Here is a 21,288-nt window from a genome sequence, read left to right as displayed (position 1 = left end):
CGTCCTGAGACACAGCTTCGATTCATTCTCATATACTGGTTCAGTTTTATACCTAAAAAGGCCTTAAAAACTACAACCAACAACTCCAAAGGAAGTATTAAGATATCTAAATAATTACCTCAATGCCAAGAAAGGATTATTTGTTGTTACTGTTGTTCAGTGATTTCAGTTGAGCACAGTTCTTCATGAGCCCACTTGGGGTTTTCTTGGCAGAGATTCTGAAGTAGTCTGCCATTTTTGTCTCCAGCTTATTTTACAAATAAAGAAATTGAGGCAAAGAGGGCTAAATGACTTGCCCCGGGTCGTACAGTAAGTGTCCGGGGCCAGATTTGAACTCAGCAGAAGGAGTCTCTCTGACTCAAGATCAGGCACTCAATCCACTGTGCCATCCAGCTGCAGCATGAATCACACTTACACTAAAAATTGGGCTTGGACTTCTGTGTTCTGCTCAATTAACCTTTGCTCTGCCACCTGCAGAAAAAAAAAATCCTTCAATTTCCTGTGTCTTTGTTTCCAAATCTGGAGAACTAAGTTTATTGTGACCAGACTATTAGCTCTTGTATTATAGAATTGATATCCTGAGTTCCCTCCTCCATAGCGAAAGGAATATTGAAATTTGACTGATGAACTTGGAGCCATGGAACTGTGATGGCAAGCAGGGTGGGACTTGTTGCCTTTGGTTTTTTTTGTTGTTGTTGTTTACAAGTGCATTTCAGGACTAAGGCAGTCAAGTACCTTTGATGAGTCTTGCCTTTCAAATGTAATGGCAAGCAAAGTGGGACTTTTCATTGTTTTTTGTTTGTTTGTTTGTTTGAGTGCTTGTCAGCACTGAGGCAATCAAGTGCCTTTGATTGAGTCTTGCCTTTGTTTCAATCAAAAGTCTTTGATGACCTGCTTATATCACAGGAAGGCCTAGGTCACATGGGTTTGAATCTCATGGTTATGACAACTTCTGACCCTAGAGAAGTCTATATATACTTGGAGGCTATCGTTTTGCTTTTGGGGGCACACTCATTGGAAGAGTGCTGGTAATTTCGCTAGACGAGACCCTGGGTAGCTGTAGGAGCCCCTGCCCCCCTCTTTGAAAATCCAGATGTCGGTGCTTCTGTCTCTGGTAACTGTGTAGGTAATGTCCTGGTCAGACAGCTATACACCTGTCTGTGGATTTCTGTGTGTTATTTGCTCTGTTTATATAGTTTCTATTTGTGTATTGCCCTGAAGTTCAGGGTGCTGACTTTTTCCCCTGAACTGAGTGGATGATATATGTATGTTTAATTGCAGCCCACCTGCATGCTTGTTTACTGATCTTGTTTTTGGTCTTTCATCTCCACAGTAGCTGCTAGCAACATTGTTGTTACAGGAACCTGAGATAGAATCTGGCTCTGCATCTTCCTCCCTATATAACTGAATAAGTCACTTAACTTCTCTCTAGGCCTCACCCTACTTATCTGCAAAATGAGAAAATTGGACTAGATAACCTCTGAGGTCCTACTCAACAATCTATAATCTCGTGGTTCCCGGGGCACAAACTCAGTGATGCTAGGTCACCATGTCCACACCCCCCATCCTCAACAAACCATGTTCCATGGTCCCCAGATCTCTCTTAGAACAACTTCATGATTATAGGGTACAGCCCTCTGGTTTTTCATAATCCCTGATTCCAGACATCCCAGGGCTTCCCTTAATTAATCAAGCAACAAGCACTTATTAAGTGCCTACTGTATGCAAATCACGGTGGACACAAAGACAAAATAGAAATAGTGCCCTACCTCATTCAATCAATGAATGTTAGTTCCTTTGCCTCAGCCATTATGAATGACCATTTAAGTCAGGTAAGACTACTCTATTATAGGCAATTGAACATATGTTGTTTCCATTTAATCGGGAACATAGATTTAGAGCTGGAAGGGTCATAGAATCACAAGAAGATAAAGCTAGAACTGGAAAGGGACCTCTGGGGCCATGTAGTCCAAACCCTTCATGTAACAGATGGGGAAACTGAGACCCATAGAGGTTAAATGATTTACCCAAGCTAGCACAAGTAAGAGAGAATCTAGACAAGCCCCTCATGTTACAGATAAGGAAAGATTCTTGTTGAAGGAAAAGAGATATTAAGTCATTGAGCCAGGAATCAATTCTTGGTCTTCCAACTACAGACAGTGCTCAGGCCATTGTGTATCATGCTCAGCACATGTCTTGAATTGGCATTAGTACTGAAGGTGACCTCTATAACTTGGAAGAAAGTATTAAAGTACAACATGGGGAAAGAAGTAAATATTTGATTAGGAGCCAAATTCATCCATTTAAAGAGTATCAGCAAAGGTTTAATAGCACCATATTGAAACCACACATTAAACATTAGGCAGAGTTTAAATGGCAGATGGGAGGTTGGTGTTGTAGCAGATTTGATACCAGAAATAGCTCTTAATCAGGGTCCTTAATCTGGAATCTGTGAACTTGGTTTTTAATCTTTAAAAAAAATGTATTTCAGTATAATTGGTTTTCTTCATAATCCTATGTATTTTGTTTTATGCATTTAAAAACATGACCCCAAGAAGGGGTTTATATGCTTTACCAGACTGTCCAACAAGTTCATGACTCATAAAAGGTGTTCATGACTCCAAAAAGAAAAAACCCTATTCTGAATGAATGAGGATTTGACATATATATTTATTTATTAATTTGTTTGTTTATTTATTTAATTATCTTACTAAGGGAGGCAGGTTGGCATTATGGATAGAAAATTAAGCTTTGTATCATTGAAGACGTTGGTTCACTTCCCACCTCTGACATATATAGGCTATTTAAACCTGGGCAAGTCGCTCAACCTCTTGGTGATCTAGGCAACTCTCTAAGACTGTAAGTTATAGAGTTAATGACAACCTGGAAAGGTAGTTTCCTTGTCTGAGGGTTGTCAATACCAAGGAAATCACAGTTCCTATCCCCAAATCAAAACAGCCCAAGTTTCACACTTTCATCATTTTCTATGGAATTCAATTACTAGCTATTCCATCATAGCCTTCCATCCAGAATGAGATTGTGCTTTTATTTTTGGAAAATCTATTCTCTGTCTCTGTCTGTCCGCATATCCATCTCTCTCTCTCTCTCTCTCTCTCTCTCTCTCTCTCTCTCTCCCTCTCTCTCTCTCTCTTTTCTGTCTCTGTCTCTCTCACTTCCTGTCTCTATCTCTCTTTCTTGCTTTCTGTCTCCGTCTCTGCCTCTGTCTGTCTCTGTGTCTCTCTCTCCCTTCCTCTGTCTCTCTGTCTCTCTCTCTCCCCCCACCTCTCCCTCTCTCTCTCTCTGTCTTTCTTTTCTCTCTCTTACTTTTATTTGTGTTATATTTTATATGTTCCTGAAAGTCATATTCCAAATTAAAGGAGAGAAAAGCATGGCAGACCTTGCTTTAATTGTGTACCTCTTATTATTACTTTTTATGCACCTATTTTTGCAGTCAGGAAATTGCTCATTTGCCTAGAGACATGATCTGTTTGGGAATATTGAAAGGGGCCTTGCTCAAATTTAGAGAACCATTCAGAAACACTGGAGCCATTAGTTTAGTGGCCAATAACTTAAACTAAGGAGGATAAACAGACTCTTGCTTGTGAGAGCTAGGCCAACTAGTAATACATTATATTCTAAAAGGCTTGGTGAAGTTTTAAGCTTTAATAGCTTAAAGCTATTTGGGATGCCCTCTACATGCTTTGTACAGCATCTAAAGAAAGGAATAATTAATATTAATAATTGTTATTATTATAACAGTAAAAACCAACATTTACATAGCCCTTTAGGATTTATAAAAAGCTTTACAAATATTTTCATATTTTATCTCATTTAATAGGAATAATATGATGGAAAAACAACATTGAATTTGGAGTCAGAAGACCTGGTTTGGAATCTCTGACTCTGGGCCCTAATATCAATATAACTCTGCACAAATCACTTCACCTCTTGAGGCCTTGCGTTTGTCATCTATAAAATAAGGAACTTAGACCAGATCTGGGGTTCCTGACCTTTTTTGGTGCCATTAGATTTTAATAAATCTTCTTGTTCCTCCTATTCTATATGAAAAGAAATATTCTAGAGTGTATTGTGCATATAAACATAAGAAATAAAATATATATATTTTTTTCATTTCTAAAGGTTGCTGTTCAGTTCCTTTTCAGTTATGTCTGACTCTTCATGAGCCCATTTGGAGTTTTCTTGGCAGAGATACAGGAGAAGTTTTTCATTTCCTTCTCTAGCTCATTTTTTAGGTGAGGAAACTGAGGAAAACAGAGTTAAGTGACTCGCCCAGTGTCATACAGCTAATAAGTATTTGAGGTCAAATTTGAACTCAGGAAGAGTTGTCCTGACTCCAGGACTGGCACTTTGTGCACTATGGCGCCACCTAGCTGCCCTTTCTAAACATTTTGTGATTTCACCAGTTTCTCATACTCCTGGGAGTATGTCTACCTAAGGTTGGGAATCCCTGGATTAGATGATCTCTAAAGACCTTCCAAACTCTAAATCCATGGCCCATTTGTTATCCATACGTAGAAGCAGGAGTGTACTGGACCCAGCTCTTATCTGTTTTCCAAGAGCCAATTGTTAAATTTTCAGTGTGAGTATTTACACTTCAGAAACTGGCAAACACTACAAATCAGAGCTTGATTTATGGTCTTATTGACTTTCTGAAAAATTAACAAAGTAATGAAGAAAATACAGATTAAACTAAAAAGTATATCCTGTCTAATATTTTTTTTCAAGATAGCTGGTTGTTAAAGATTTGCCAGCACACTCTTGCATAGAATAATACATAGACAAAACAACTGTAAAAAAATAAATTGACCTGGGTGAAGCTACAAATGCCTAGGGGATAGACAATAGTGTAGACATATATAAGGAGAGAAAAAAATCTAGGTGAAAAGGAAAAAAGCCTTAAAGTGAATGGCATACAGTTGCAGAAGCTTTTAGCCAATGACTTATATCAGGGCTGTCCAACCTTATCTTTTTATTGAAACAACAGACAATATATTTTGATTTGCCATTTTAGTGAGAGCTTTGTGGTAGCTCGGCTTCCTTTACTAAAGCATTTATGTAAATTTCTATGCTTGTAGGCGGGCTACATAAATTGCACTGGGGGCCTCACGTGGCCCGTGGGCCACATTTTGGACAGCCCTGACTTAGATGCCCCGGAAGTAAAGGCATCCCAAATTTAAAGTAAAAAATCCATTCCTATAGACAACTTTGCGTCTGTAGCTAAGGAGGAATCAGGAGTGTGGTCCAAGGAATTCAGCTTCGAGGTCTTTGGTTTCCTGTTTTAAGAACTGTTCTAATCTAATGAACATATGCCAACAAAACAGATGGACCTGCCTGGTTAAAACACTCAACACTGGTCTGGAGAGATATAAGTCTAAAACATGGTGACTCCCCCACAGGGTATTTTCATAGTCTTGAACAAGGGAAGAGAAACTATTGTTTTCTTGTTGTAACAACAGTGCTGCTTGCAACTGCTGTTGAGGTGTAAGGCCAATAACACCAGCACACAGGAGGGCTGCTAGCACAGGTTCTTTCATCTACTTTTCTAAGGAAAGCAACTTTAAGGGGTTTACCATCTCATTTTAATTAAACATATATATACATTATTCACTTAGTTCAGGGGGGAAAGTCAGCACCCTGAACTTCAGAGAAAACAGAAACAGAAATTACAAGCAGAAATTATATAAACAGAGCAAATGACACAAATCATCAGAAAGGGCTTCTAATTGTGTGTCCATAGCAATACATACATAGTTACTACAGAGAGAAATACCAACATCTCAGTTTTCAAAGCTGGGGAGCTCCTTAATGGCTACCCAGAGTCTCATCTGGACAAATCACCAGCACTCTTCCGATGAGTGAACCCCAAAGCAAAATGCTAACCTCAGACTGTATGTATGTATGTATGTATGTATGTATATATATATATATATATATATATATATATATATATATATATATATATAATATATTATATGTATGTATGTATGTATGTATGTACATACTTCTTCAGGGTCAGAGGGCATCACAACCATGTGACTCAATCTCATGTTACTTAGGCTTTCTTGTGACTTAAGCAGGTCATCAAAGACTCTTGATTCAATCAAACTCTTGATTAAAACAAAGGCAAGACTCAATCAATGGCACTTCATTGCCTTAGTGCTGAGAAGCACTCCAAAAGAAAAAAACAGCAAAAGTCCCACTTTGCTTGCCATTACACTTGTCTAGGTTGTCAAAATGTGGGAGGAAATGGGTGAAGCCTTGAAAGGAGAACTATACAATAACTGAGTTAATTCCCAGGCCTTAAAACAAGAATAGAATGAGAACTTTCTTGAGGACATTTTCTTGTTATTTTATTTGATGTTAAGTACCAGGATCAGTGTTGACTTAGTGAAGAAAGGGAATTGTCTCTGGCATGGGTATCCAGCAAACATTTGACTATAATACCACAGATCTACGCTTCAAGTCTGAGGCTGTCTTTGAGGAGTTTCAGAGAATCTTGTAGGACTGACTTTCCAAACCAGCTCATGTCCCATTGTGACTTATTTATAATGTTTCTCCTTCTAAAGCTTACTTAAATAAATTGTTTCAAGCAGTATATAATCAGCATAGGCCATGATGATACCTTTTAGCTTTGACATAGGTTAAATTGAAATTATATATATTCACTATATTATAAATATATGTATTTTACCATATATTCATTTTAACAAAATAATCTATTTTTTATTCTTTAAAAATCTAATTTAGAAAAAACACTGTCTTTTCTTTATCAGCTCTTAGCATAGTTCCTGGCACATAGTAGGTGCTTAATAAATGCTAGTTGACTTCAGATTCAAAGATGATATCACTGAGAGAGGCTATGATGGCAAATTTGTAGTTGGGTATCACACTGAATAGAATGCTGGGCCTGGAGTTAAGAAGAACTGAGTTTAAATTTGGCCTCAGACATTTGTTTCCTATATGACTCTGGGTAAGTCACTTTAACCTGTTTACTTCAGTTCCTCCTTCTTCTCCTTCTTCTCCTTCTCTCTTCTCTTTCTCTCTGTGTCTTTTTCTCTGTCTGTGACTCTCTCTGTTTCTATTTCTGTCTGTTTCTCTGTCTCTCTCTGGCTCTGTCTCTCTCTGTCTCTCTGTCTATGTCTCTCTCCTCTCTTCTCCCTGTCTTTCTCTGTGCATATCTTTTTCTCTATGAATCTCTCTGTCTCTCTCTCTGTCTCTCTGTCTCTGTCTCTCTCTCTCTGTCTCTCTCTCTCTCTCTCTCTCTCTCTCTCTCTCTCTCTCTCTCCCCCACCTCCCGCCACCCTTGACACATCCAAATCAGTTCCCAAGTCTTGAAAATTTTACCTACCAAAAACCTTTCATATACCACCTCCATTTCTATTCTCTGACATTGACACCATACTGGTACAGGTAATAGGAAGCAACTTGAATTTGTTAAATATGGGGGGATAGTGAGATGACCAGGCCTATATTTTAGGAAGATCACTCTAACAGCTGATTGGAAGATAGACTAGAGCAGACAGAGATGAGGCATAGAGAACAACCAGGAGGCTATTGCAATATTCCAAGTATGATGTGATGATGGTGTGATTGTGACTGGGGCTGCAGATATAAGAGTAGAAATAAGAGGCTAGGAAGCTAGGAACACTATTTGGCAGTAGATTAGAGTGAGATTGAGGAGTCAAAGATGACACTAAGTTTTAAGGTTGGGTGACTGAAAGGATGGTGGTGCCCTGATCTACATTGTTCATTACAGTCACATCGTCCAACAAGCAATTCTGGGTACATAACATACCATCTTTTTCTTCCATAAGCTTGCACATGTGGTCTCCTATCTCTGGATGCAGTCCCTCTACACTTCTGTCTAATAAAATCCCTACTTTCCTCAAAATTCAGCCCAAGTGCCACCTTGCATAGGGTCTTTTTGGCTCACCATTATTTGTGTTATCTAACTCTTGTTTTACTTTATATATTTACTTTGTATAAAGTTTTTATTTATATTTTATTAAATAACATATATTAATATATAATATCTCATATATATTCATATATAATATAACATATTATATATGATATATAATTATATATATATTTATTTATATTTACTTTGCATATTTACTTTGTATAAAGTAAAACTTCATTTTACTTTGTGTATTTTTTGTATGAACTTATCTGAGTAAATGATACATTGCCTGATAATATGTAACCTTCTTGAAGGCAAGCATAGTGTAGTGTTTTGTTTTGTACTAGCAATGCCTTTCAAAGTACCTGACACATGGTAGGCACTTATTAAATATTTGTTGGACAGCTAGGTTCTGTTTAGTGTGCGTAATGAATCTACTAAGTGTTTACATATTCAAATTCACATTTTTAAAGTAAAAATTATGTAAAATATAATAATTTGTTGCAGCCAATGAAAATATCCAGTAGTAATTTGAATAATATGACTACTTCAGGGGATTCATTATCAATCAGAACACAGCTGTATTCTATTCTAAATCCTTTTGAAACATCCTTTAAGATTTGATTTGTTTCAATGTGATGTTTATTTCTCTTGCACTATTCTCTGGGTAGGGAACATTTCTATATAATTTACATAGGTACATAAAGTTCTTTTATTGACATGTTACTATTAGTTGTTGCTTTTTCCCTAGAGTCTCAACTGTAGGCCAAAGACTAGTCCTTGTAGTCATGCCAAATCAGGGACACTGCTTTACCTCTGAAGGACTGCCTGTGGAATGGATCACAGTACACACTGCTATGTCTCTGTTTGCTTACCTAGGAAATAGGTCCATTACCATACACACAAGAGGCATCTGCTCTATGTCAAATACTTCCAGGCTGTTTCATTTGTGTCTTGCCATCGTTCAATCCTCTCCCCGCCTACTGTAGACCCTACATTTCAGTAATAGGGAAAATTTATTTGACCACTTTAAGAACCCACCAAAACCTCTGGAATTCTGGGTTTCAAGCCAAATACAAATCTTTTGAGGTTCAATTTTGCCTTCTGGCAGCCAAAGAGACTTTCCAGGTTCATAAGAAGAAGGGGAAAAAACAACTTCCTTCAGTTGTTTGGATGGCAATGATTTCTTCAGGCTAATATTTTGCTGAGTAAAATGGAAACAAATGAGAAATCCACAGATGACACTGCATTTCATTTAAGAATACAAGAGAGGATTCAAGATGGATTGGAAAAGCTAGCTCCCAACATATTTGACATAAAAATAGAAAAAGCTAAATAATAATACAAGATATAAATGAAAGCTCAAGATGAAAACAGAAAAGATTTAATATCTGGTTGCTAATTTTTCTTTGTTGTAAGAAAAAGATCTATGATGAATAGTATAATGGTACACAATAGCACTAGAAAATTCCTTAAATTTGAAAACAAAAATATAAATAAATAGCCAGGTAATTCAATGTAAAAGAGAAAATAAAAGGCAAGAGAAAAAGAGAACAGCAAAGGAAAGAAGAAAGAAGGAAGGAAACTCCAAGAAGTAGAAGAAATGATAATAACAATTTCTACTTATAAAGTCCTTTAAGGTTTGCAAAGTTTTATGCATGTAATAGAGGGGATTCCATCTCTCTTTCTACCTCCTCCATACACACACCACAAACTTTAACTAATATAATCATAAACAGTCCTGAATATAGTTAGTTATTGTAAGAAAGGGAGTTTTCATTTCCCACTTCAACTGGTTTAGTCACAAAATCAATTATAAAGTAGTAGGTGTTAAGGACTTTTCTTAAAATGGAGCCACAGAAGATTGTATGGTTTTGGCCAGTGGATGAATGACCAGTGATACCACACAGGAAATACCTTGTGATTGGTAAGGTAAATCAGTCATGTTCCTAGGTTCATATATTAAACAATCAAGTCAGTTCAGGTATATTTGCCAGTTTAGTGGTAGAAGAGTTCAGCAGTTCAGAAATTTGAACCAGAAGTGGAAGGAGCAAGGACCAAAGAGGTAATTGACCTTGGGTATGAAGGAAGAGACTTCCTTTCCTCCCTCCCCCTTTAATAACTACATCATCAGATAGATCAGACCAGTAAGAGACAATGTATCTATCAGAACAAAGAGATATACACTAAGGACTAATGAATTCTGAGAAACTGCCACCTGAAAGAGAAGGAAGATTAATGGAATATGATCCTTTATGGCAGAGACAAGTCCCAGCTATGAACTCAAGGAAAGAATAGGTTCTAGGAGCTTAATTAAACTGCCCACCCAGAAGAATGCACCCAACATGAGCTGTATGAGGATTTTTTGAAAAGAGAAAGGATGTCCAAGTCCTGAAGCAACAAAATTTATGAGTCACCCTTTGCCACATGTTTATCCTATAATGTGCCCTGATTACCATTGCACATTAAGTAGAATGTCATCCTATGGACCCTGTGTATATATGGGAGTGTACCCCAAATGGGAGAAATTATCCATAGCAACTGTTCTTACTATGTATCATTTTTATAAATGTCTTTGATAGAAGGTAATTAAATCTCCTGGCTGACTGATAATCAAAATGCACTGGTAGGGGCTCATAAGTAGTGTTAAGAGTAGCCAACCACAGGGTCATCCTTAAAATGCAAGGTAGCAACCAACACTCTGGGGACTCAACCCGTAAGTACAAGTTAGAGTGAGTAGCTCCAAAAGGGACACTACTTATTAAATGTCTCATATGATTCATACAACAACCTTGTAAAATAAGTAATCTTATTATCTCTTATTTACAGATAAGTAATTCAAGGCACATGGGGGATAAGTTAACTTTACCAAAGTTTATCCAGATGACAAAGCCTGGGTTCAGATTCAGGCATTCTGAATACCTACCTGGGAAGCTAGGTAGCACAGGGGGTTGAGTGCCAGGCCTGGTATGAGGAAGACTTAAGTTCAAATCTAGCCTCAAACAATTACTAGCTGTGTGACCCTAGGCAAGTTGCTTAACCCTGTTTGCCTCAGCTTCCTCATCTATACAATGAGCTGGAGAAGGAAATAGCAAACCACTCCAATATCTTCGCCAAGAAAACCTCAAATGGGGTCACAAAGAGTCAGACGTGACTGAAAACAACTAAACAACAAACAACATTCTAAATGCAGATCCAGTATTCTTTGATTGCCTCCCTTCAAGTTATCAAGTTAAAGGACTTGAGACTTTGAGCTATTTTGGAGAGCATAGAACATGAGCCCAGTTTTCCAGGGGTCCGAGTCAATGCAAAAAAACATAAGAGGAAACCCTTCATCTATTGTGGAGGCAGCATGGTGTACTGGGCTGAAGCTAAAATCAGAGGGCCTGATTTCAAAATCTGACTCTGGGACTTACTATCTGTGTGACCTTGGGGCAGTTTCTTAATCTTTCTGAAATTCAGCTTTCTTATCTCTAAAATGAAGAAGTTGGTGGGAGGGAGACATGCAGGGTCCTTTTCAGCTCTAGATAAATGAAGCTAAGATCTTCATATCATGATTTTATGAGGCAAAAAGGAGGATTTCTCTCTTCCTGCCATGATCATACCCATTACCACCAGCCCCGGACACACACATACAGAAAACACTGGTCCAGAATCTCTGCTTATCTCTTAACTCTTTACATATGTATTTTCCAAGCCCATGCACACCTGGGAAGAAGGAGACTACATATGGAATTGGCCCACAATGCTGTCATCTACACAGCCTGCTTTCCTACGCTTCTCTAGAAGCTAAAATGAGCATAGGTAACACTCCTCCCTTCAGTCATGTTTCCTGTGAATTCATGTCCTTGGATTTCCTTACCTTCCAATCAGGTACAACAGAGGAGAGGGAGGAGTTTAGTTTTGTTTTGTTTTTCATTGCTGGAAACTAACATGTTCTTATGCTCCAGGACTTAATGGCAGGGGAAATGTTGCCATAAAAATGGCACCTTAACATTTCCCAGATGCCAGAAATGAGACTTAAAGAGAAGCAAATATACTTTTGGAAAAACCTGTGCCTTGTCCAGAGACAACATAACATCAGACCTGATCCTGATTGGCTAACTTGGAATTGGCCCTAATTTCTGCAAACAAGGCTGTCCTCCCTTCCTGGAGTAGAATTTAGGATGGTCAGTGCTCATGGTGTCCTGCCAATTGTAGTTTTCATTAGAGCCCAGGTGATTGTGCAGGGCCAACAGAGGGAAAAACAGTGAGAGTCATACATCTCTCTCCCCAATCTGGAAACCAAATATTAAATGGAGTCGATGGAAAACAAATTTCATTTTTAATCAGGGTTGAAAAGTAGTAACAAGGGCAATTTGTTCGTTGCCATTGGTCTAATAAATTTAATTCACCAAGCATATTGTTAAAAGTTTATCATCATCCTCTAGAGGGACAATTCTTCTTAAAAACAAAAACAAAAGTTAGCTGGCAGTAGACTAGTATCACAAAAACCACCAATCAAAAAGGGGTCACTACCTATGCACTTCAAAGGCAGTAGAGCCCATCAGAGAAGTCCAGGCCACATCAGGAATAGGAACAAAATGGGGAGATGATCTGTGCATTAGGGGAGTTATGAAAAGAGCAACAGTGACTAAATTCAGACTGGGGGGGTTGTGGTTTCCTTTGAAGTTTTTTAATCTAAATCAGAAAGGACAACATTTTTTATCACAAGGTGATATAAAGAGTGATTTATCCAAGGTGGAAGATTTTTTTGGAAATGAGCAGGAAATGTAATGAAAGACATTCTTGGTAAGACTTGAAGGCAAGAGGAAGCAGCCAGAGACTAAGGAGAATTTCATGGAGGACCATATTGCCTTTAGCTGGAGGCACACAGACCATGTAAGTTCCTCCCTGAGGTTATGAAGAGACACTTTACTGGGTTTCTGCTCTGATTTAGATATTAATTTCACAGTAGGTAGGCCCTTCGTGAAAAATATTGAAATTATACTCTGCTTTCCCAATTTCAGGATGTGAGCTTTCAGCCAATGCTCCTTAAGAAAGGCAAAGAAGGAGAAAGGAAATAGACTCTGAGCAGGAGGAAGGTAGGTGAGTTCAGAGGTCCTTGAGCCAAGAGTCTAGAATATAATGCTTAAAGATTATCAAGACCCACTTAGTTATACTACTGGCCTCCCATTGACGTCTCCTTACTACTAGAAATACTGCCTTCTTTCTCATCTGTGGCAACTATAATAGAAAGAAGAGGACATTATTGAACAGAACTATCTTTCTTTATCCTCACATCTACTCTTTGACAGTCCTTAACCCCAGTAGACTTATCCATAGTTCCTTTATATCTTTTCTCAATCATTCAACTAACAAATACATGTTAAGTGCCGACTATGTGCAAGGCGTTGTGCTAGGCAATGCCAGGAGACAAAGACAAAAATGAAACAGTTTCTGCCTTCAAAAGGGGAGACCAGATAGGCATGCATTTCTAGTTTTTTTGTAACTCTGATTTGCCATTCTCTCTTCTCCCCCAGGGTCAAAGCATTTTCCCGTGATTATGAGGATTTAGAAGTGGGCTGGTGCTCTATCTGAAGTGGAAAAATTACCTGAAAGTTGCACAAAGTTAATAAGGGAAGAGGTTGTTTCTTGAACAGACAGACAGGAGGAAGAAAAGATGGTGTTAGTTAACTCTAGGCAGAGAAGACTTCCCCATAGTCACAAGGAAAGAAAAGAGAGAAAGGAGGTAAAATCCTAAGTACTATCTTATAGAAGCTTACTAATGTAGAGAAAACATATCAATTATAAAATCAAATGCCAAAATTACCATGCCCCAATCAACCAGTAAGCATTTATTAAGTATTTAAGAACTGGAGATACAAAGAAAAAGAGAAAATGGCCCTCTCCCCACACACAAGGAGTTTACATTATAATGTATATATTCCCTTATAGGAAAAGTATCCTTCCTGACTCCTTTTAGTCTAACTAATAAGGATTTAGAGTTGGAAGAGATCTTTATGATAATCAACCCAACCCCTTAATTTCTAATATATGGAAACTGAGGCCCAGAGATGTTAACTGACTGCCCTAGGTCACAATTAGCAAGTAGTAGAGAAAAGATCTAAAAGCAAGTCTTCTGAGTCTAAATCTAGTAATGTTTCAGCTATGTACTGAATATTCACCAGCCCGCTATTGTTGTGAGGATGAAATGATATTTTGTAAAACACTTAGGGACAGTGCCTGGAAGTCAGAACTTAAACAATTGGTTGCAGCAATTAGGTGGCTCAGTGGATAGAACACTGGGCTTGGAGTCAAGATGACCCTGGGCAAGTCATGTAACCTCTGTTTGCTTCAGTTTCCTCATCTGTAAAATAGAGATAATAATAGCACCCCCATCCCAGGGTTGCAATGAGGCTAAAATGAGATAATAATTATGAAGTACTTAGCACAGAGCCTGGCACATAGCAAGTATTTAATAAATGTTTGTCTCCTTCATCCATTATTTATTCTCGTAGGATCTTCGGTAATTCTTAACTCCTTTTCATCTATTTTTTTTCTCTGCTTTAATTCCTGTGCACAGGGTTGGCTTCTGGCACTAAACACATTCATTTTAATTTGCTATCATACCTTAGACAGATTTACAACATAAATTCATGAATAAGTTTCTTTCTTTAACATCCCCACTGAAGAATTTCCATTTCTCATTTAATCAAACTATGTCCCACTAATGAATTGAAGTCTAAGTTTAATTTACTTTATGCAAATTTTACAGATTAAATAGAACTGGTCATACCCAATATTAATTCTATCCATTTTGCTAAACCCAACACAGCCTAATTTCTCTCCTCTTTTTCTGTGTGTGTGCTTGTATATATGTATGTATGTTTGTGTGTGTATGTATGTATGTATGTGTACATCATATTTGCATGCGTGCACACACACATGTGTGTATGAGTACGTGTATGTGTGTGTGTGTGTGTGTGTGTGTGTGTGTGTGTGTGTGTGTGTAGAATAGCTGTGTCATTTGAGCACATCCAGAGGAGGGACAGACCCTAGCTGGAATGAGGCATAAGTAGAACAATCTAATTTATGACATTGCTACCTTTTTGTATTTATGTGTGTATCTACAAGCACAGAAATGATAGGTAATGAATAGATAGATGATAGATGCATGCATACATCATATACACCTATATATAAATATACACACTGTATGTATGGGCTTATATTTATAGAGATATGTATTCATATCAGCATATACATAAATAAACGTATGTACATATATATATATATATATATATATATATACATATATATATATACACACACACACACAATAGCTAACATTTATTTAGTGCCTACTGTGTACCAGGCACTGTACTAAATACTTTCCAAATATTATCTCATTTGAGCCTCACCACAATCCTGAGAAATCGGTGCTATTATAATCCCCATTTTACAGATGAGAAAACTGAAGCAAATAACAGTTAACTGACTTGCCCAGGATCACACACTTAATAAATGTCCAAGGTCATATTTGAACTCAGGTTCAACACCATATTTGAATGAGTTCCAAGCCAGTGCTCTGTCCACACTCCAATATGCACACACATACTTTATGTACTGTGATATTACTAGCAGAAATAAAAGCACACACATATACATGTACATATACATACATGTACATATATACATGTAATATACATGTGTATATGTGCATGTACATATATACATATACGTGGGTGTATATAATGTAACTAGGCCTTCACCCCATGTTATAGGCTGCTGCATATGTAAAAGGACATGTGACTAGATTCATGGGGAGAATGCTGAGTGTGGCATGAGACCAAGCACCTGCATTACAGATGGAATTCAAACTTCTTGGGAGACAAACATGTTATTTCACACTCTTTCTGAAACAGAAAGACTTTGGAAGCCGCACATATGTAAGGGAAGCTGGCTCCTCAACATAGCCCTGATTTCCAGTTTGCTGCCTGAGGGATTTTCTCTTTGGGTTATATGGTCCCATCTGAAAAATTCAGTAGCTCTTGTGTATCTCCTGGAATAGATAGAAAGATAGATAGATAGATACATAGATACATAGATACATAGATACATAGATACATAGATACATAGGCAGATAGAGATGCCAGATATAGGAGATAGATAGATAGATAGATAGATAGATAGATAGATAGATAGATAGACAGATAGATAGATCCATTCATGTCAGTATTTATACAAATATATACATAATAATACATATATGTATATGTCTATGTGGCAGTTAGGTAGCACAATGGTTAAAGTACTGGACCTGAGTTCAAATCTAACCTCCTCAGACACTTACTAGCTGTGTGACCCTGGGCAGGTCCCTTAACCTTTTTTGTCTCAGCTCCTCAACACTAAAATGAGCTAGAGAAGGAAATGACAAACCACTCCAGTATCTTTGCCAAGAAAACCCCAAATGAGGTCACAATGAGTCACACACGATTGAAACGGCTAAAAAACAACAAAATGTGTGTGTGTGTGCATGTATACATATTTTTATTATTTGTATATATAGTGGATAATGATAGACTTGGAGTCAGAGGGTCTGGATTCAAAACCTACCTCTGCTGCTTCTACTACCTTTATGATTTTGAGTAATCTCCTTGGGCTTTAGTTTCTTATTTTTTTTCTTTTTGAGGGGGGAAGGCAGGGTAATTTGGGGCTGAGTGACTTGCCCAAGGTCACACAGCTAGTAAGTGTGTCAAGTGTGTGAGACCAGATTTGAACTCAGGTCCTCCTGACTCCAGGGCTGGTGCCCTACTCACTGTGCCACCTAGCTGCCCTGGGCTTTAGTTTCTTTATCTATAAAATGAGGTAGTTGAACTTAAGGACCTCCGAAGTCTTTTCCATCTTGAGACGTATGATCCCAACAAATCTTCCCCCCTATTATGTGACCTCATTCAAATGACTTAACCTCTGTGAGCTTAATTAAGGTCACTCTCTAAGGCTTGAAGTTATGGACAAGTACTTACTAGAGGAAGTTCTCATGCAGACAAAATCCCAGGTCCTGGGCATATGTCTCTTGGTATCTGTATCCATATCATGCACGCATCAACCTGTTGTTGGTTTAGAGCTATATTTTCTTTCATCCTCATTTTCTCTTTTTGAGGGTAAGGTTCTGGAGGGCTGGGACTACGCTTTCTCTTCTTTCAGTAAATATGCAGACCCCTTGGTATAATGCTGTAGAGATAAGGATTGGTGTATTCTGCTTCTCCTGGCCAGAAAAGGAGAGAGGAAAGCTATGAGTACAGTTTCATCTCTTTTTTTTCCCTCTATGGCTTAATGTGAATTCCCCCCAAGGCTTGTTCTTCCTATGCTTACATCCAGCACACAGGCCATTGCCCATTTTGCTTTTGGGTTCTGTGTGGAATTTGTAATAACAGGATAAAGAAATATATAGTCTCTCAGTGCTCAGAATGGCACCGTGTCATGTGGCTTGGGAAGGTATGTCTGGGAGTATCATATGGCCGTTACTCAACCTGGACACAGAAGAGCATTGTACAAACGGCCTCTCTGGCAGTACAGCCCCAAACACAGATGTACAGAGGAGCTGGCTCATACCAACAGCCACATATTTCAATTGGGGCTGTAAGAGCATTTTTTTTAAAATTGCAAAATATCTCACACACACACACCTTTATTAACTCCAAAAGGAACACAGAATTCCTCTGCTGCCTTAACACTGGGTACCAGGAAGACTTTCTGCTTTTTGGGGGACAGGTTCAAGCCTTGGTCATGCTACTCTATTGCCCTGCTTCTCCCAAAACCCCAAAGGGCTGAGGAATCTTTTCAGATGTGTTCTCATTATAGAGTTTTAGAGGGTTTCAACTCCTACAGGGAAAGCCGAAGTTGGTGTAACTTCTTTCAAGAATATTCTTCATTTTCTCGGAAAGTCAGCAAAGAAAGCCATTATTAAATGCCTATTGTACGTCAGGCACTATTCTAAACTCTGGAGTTATGGCTTCATGGACTCCCTCCAGTCCACCTTTCCAGGCTTCTTGCACATTATTCTCCCTCATGCCTTTTATATATCAGCCAAACCGGCCCGCTTGCTACTGCACAGACATGATATTCTTTCACCAATCATTATGCCTTTGCACAGGCTGGCTGATTCTTGTCCTCCCTGTCATATTTCCCACCACCATGCCACCCAGTTACTTTTAGCTACTTTGTATACATTTTGAATTCACTTTTTTACACACAGGTGGTTTTCCTCCAAAAGTACGTAAGCTCCTTGAGGGCAGTACTATTCCGTGTTTTTTTCTTTTTCTTTGTATACCCAGTGCCTAGCCTAGTGCCTCTCACATAGTAAGTCTTTAAGGAATGCTTCTTGATTTCTTGATGGTTCTGGGAGATCTGTGTGTCATTATAAGAAAGAGAAAAGCAAAAAGATTTCCAGAGTACTTTGATAGAGAGCAATGTAGATAGCAGTTGAGATTAGCAAATCCATGTGAACTTAATGATAATAACCTGGAACATAATCAAAAAAGATTCACCAGGAGAATGAAGGCACTGAAGATTTTGGATGGGTTGAGAAAATAAGGATGTTTGCTTGTCCTCCAGAATAGAAGATTTGGAGGTGGGGAAAATGAGATAATTTTGTTGTTCAATTGTGTCCAACTCTTTGTGACCCCATTTGGGATGTTCTTGGCAAAAATACTGGAGGGGTTTGCTATTTTTTTTTCTGTCTCATTTTACAGATGAGGAAACGGTGGCAAACACAGCTAGGTGACTTGCCCAGGATCACATGGCTAGCAAGTGTCTGCAGTCAGATTTGAATTCAGAAAAATAAGTCTTCCCGACTGCAGACTAATATTCTATCCACTGCACCACTTAACTGCCCTAAAGGAGATAATAGATGTCTTAAAAAAAATCATGTGAAAGAAGAGCCAGTCTTGTTGTGCCTAGCAAGGGGAAGCATGAGTAGCAATGTATTCGTGTTGCAGAGAGGCAGATTTTGGCTCAATACAGGAGGTGACAAAACAAACTACGTATCGATTGGAATTATCCCAGAGTGCGAAGTGCTTCCTTGGGAGGTGATGGGTTCACAATCACTGGAGATCTTGGAGGTGAAACAGGGTGACCTCTGGTTGGTGATGGTGTAGGTTGCCAGGTATAGGTTGGACCAATTCGGCATAAAGTTCCCTTTCCAATTCTGGAATTTTGTACCAAATAGAGAATGTGAGGCAGAGGCCAGCCTAAATGTGTACTAGAAGTGGTTAAGACAATCTTCAGCATATTGTGGATGCATAAACCCTATAAGTCAAGGGGGAAAATGTTCTGCACAAAGATAAAGCCAATATCCATTAGATTAGAGATTAAAGAGGCAAGATACAATAGTAGAAAGAGTGCTGAACTTTGAGTCAGGAAGACCTGGGTTTGAATCCCATCTCAAAAACTAGTCCTGTGATGCTGAGCAAACCACTTAAGCCCTCTGTTCCTCAGTTTCGTCATCTGTAAAATGAGGGGTTGGAATTAATGGCCTCTAAGGTGCTTTCCAGCTCTAAATCTATGATCCTATGAGCTTTTCATTAACATACCAATTCTCTTTTTTAAAGAGAGGGAGCTTTCAGGATTTATATGGATTATATATAGATTATATCGATCTACCGAAAAGGGTTAGGATAGGAGTAAGGGCGGAAGCAGTTACATGCCAGTCATCCAGAAACTTGACAAGGGAAGAAACAACCCAAAGACGGAATTAATTTACAAATGAGATTACTTGGATCACTAAAATATCCTCTTGAATCTATCTTATAAAACAGCAGCCTTTTCCATAAAGAGAAGGTCTCAGGCATCCTATCTTTATTAGACTCTAAATGACTTTAAAACTTGACTTATTAATTATGATGGTTACATCAACCCAGTCCCACCTAAAACTCTATATCCCAACCTGAACTGCTCCCCTCCAAAAAAAATACATTCATTTCCAACAATTTTTCAACTTTTTTTCCCCTTTTGCCTAAAGTTGTAAAAGAAATTAAATAAAAGATTTCTTGGTTAACCTCCTGGTACTTCCTGTTTTGTACCAACATAGCCAATTTTTCCCCCTCAAAATCAAGTGGTAGCTACAGTATTTCATTACCACATTCCTATCTTATACAATCAGAAGAACATCAAAAACAGCTCCCAGGTGGTCCTAAATATCCATCCTGATTATTTATATCTATAAACCTTATATTTAATCTGGTCTTTTTCATATTGAATATACAAATAGTCTTGAACATTTGGGACCACCCAGCAACCTATCTTTATCTTCCCGACAGGATACATCCATTAAATACATATGTATATGTATGTGTGTACTCATGGGTATGTGTGTATAAATTGTTATTGTCCTGCATATTCAGGAAGAATACTGCTAATGGCATTGTCCTCATGGGAGAGTGTGACTGAGAAGCCCAAAGCATGACCTACAGTGCTGTAGGTATATAGACAACTCTCCCTGGCTTGTCGATATAATTCAGCTGTGTCTTTACAATGTCCATTCTGCCCACCCTTTTTTGTGCTGATCATGCCTGATTTTCTTTTGGCTGGGAGACTTGAATTGGTCTCCAGAGCTACCTCAAGGTGACACAGTAGAGAAAATTTGGCTTTATTTGTTCTGGGTACTCCATTATCCAATGCTTGACTCCTTGCTCTCTTGCTGCAGAAGCACCCTATAGGGGCACCTTCCTAAGTCTGTACATCCTGGCTTCACTATATGTTGTTCTTGCAGCCTTTATTTTTGCCTTTACATTCCTTCCTGGAATTTTCTCCTTCCACACCTCTGCCTCTTAGAATTCCTTACTCCATTCAAGGATCCATTCAAGTATCTCCTACATAAAGACTTTTTTCCCAATCCTCCCCACCTCCATCCCCAAGTAGATCCTGTAATGATAGATCCTATAAAATTGTCTGCGTTTTTTGTTTCTTTGTTTGTTTGGGGGGATAGCAGAGGGGAAGTATAATCCTAGAGACAGAATCAAACACTGAAAAGGTCAAATAATGTCCAACCAGGCATGAGTATCAGTCTATTAGAAATTTCCTCCTGAAACTTTTTCCTTATATGGATCTGCTAGCTCTATACAGGTACTTTCTTCCTCTTATGGCACAAATACAGACTAAACCACAAAATACACATTCCATTTGCTGCAACTGAAAATGTTTTCAGAAAAAAGGATAAAAAACCTTTAGATTCAAAATGCAGGAGCCATCAGGCTTTTTTAAGCCATAAATATTCCTGGAGAAATTAACCACCTTGAGAAATCCCTGTCTTTGAACTCTGGCGTTCAACAGAAACTTGAACGTCCTGTACAATGAAAAGTTCCGTTCCTATAAAATCAGAA

Source organism: Trichosurus vulpecula, chromosome 8, assembly GCF_011100635.1.
Source record: "Trichosurus vulpecula isolate mTriVul1 chromosome 8, mTriVul1.pri, whole genome shotgun sequence".
Lineage (NCBI taxonomy): Eukaryota > Metazoa > Chordata > Mammalia > Diprotodontia > Phalangeridae > Trichosurus > Trichosurus vulpecula.
Note: the sequence above shows the minus strand (reverse complement) of the source record.